The sequence below is a fragment of the Hyperolius riggenbachi genome, chromosome 10 (assembly GCF_040937935.1).
Source record: "Hyperolius riggenbachi isolate aHypRig1 chromosome 10, aHypRig1.pri, whole genome shotgun sequence".
Lineage (NCBI taxonomy): Eukaryota > Metazoa > Chordata > Amphibia > Anura > Hyperoliidae > Hyperolius > Hyperolius riggenbachi.
In genome coordinates, this window is record NC_090655.1 from 29,550,866 (window position 1) to 29,551,131 (window position 266).

Sequence of the window (266 nt, forward strand, 5' to 3'; positions counted from 1 at the left end):
TATGCGTGCCTAGGGGCGTGCCGGGGGCATGATTAAAAAAGTGTGGCTTAAAGAGAGTCTGAAGCCTATTAAAATACTTATTTTTACCTGCTATTTACGTTAAGCAATGTTAGCAATGCTGAAGCGCCGCATTCTCGCAGCAGAATGAGAGCTTTATACCCCCCAAATACCGGGGCAAAATTCCACAACTTTCCAGGTCGTGGGTTTTGCTGCCTGGGGAGGAAGAGCTTAGCGCTGTAGCTCTGCCTCTACTGGAGTCAATCTCC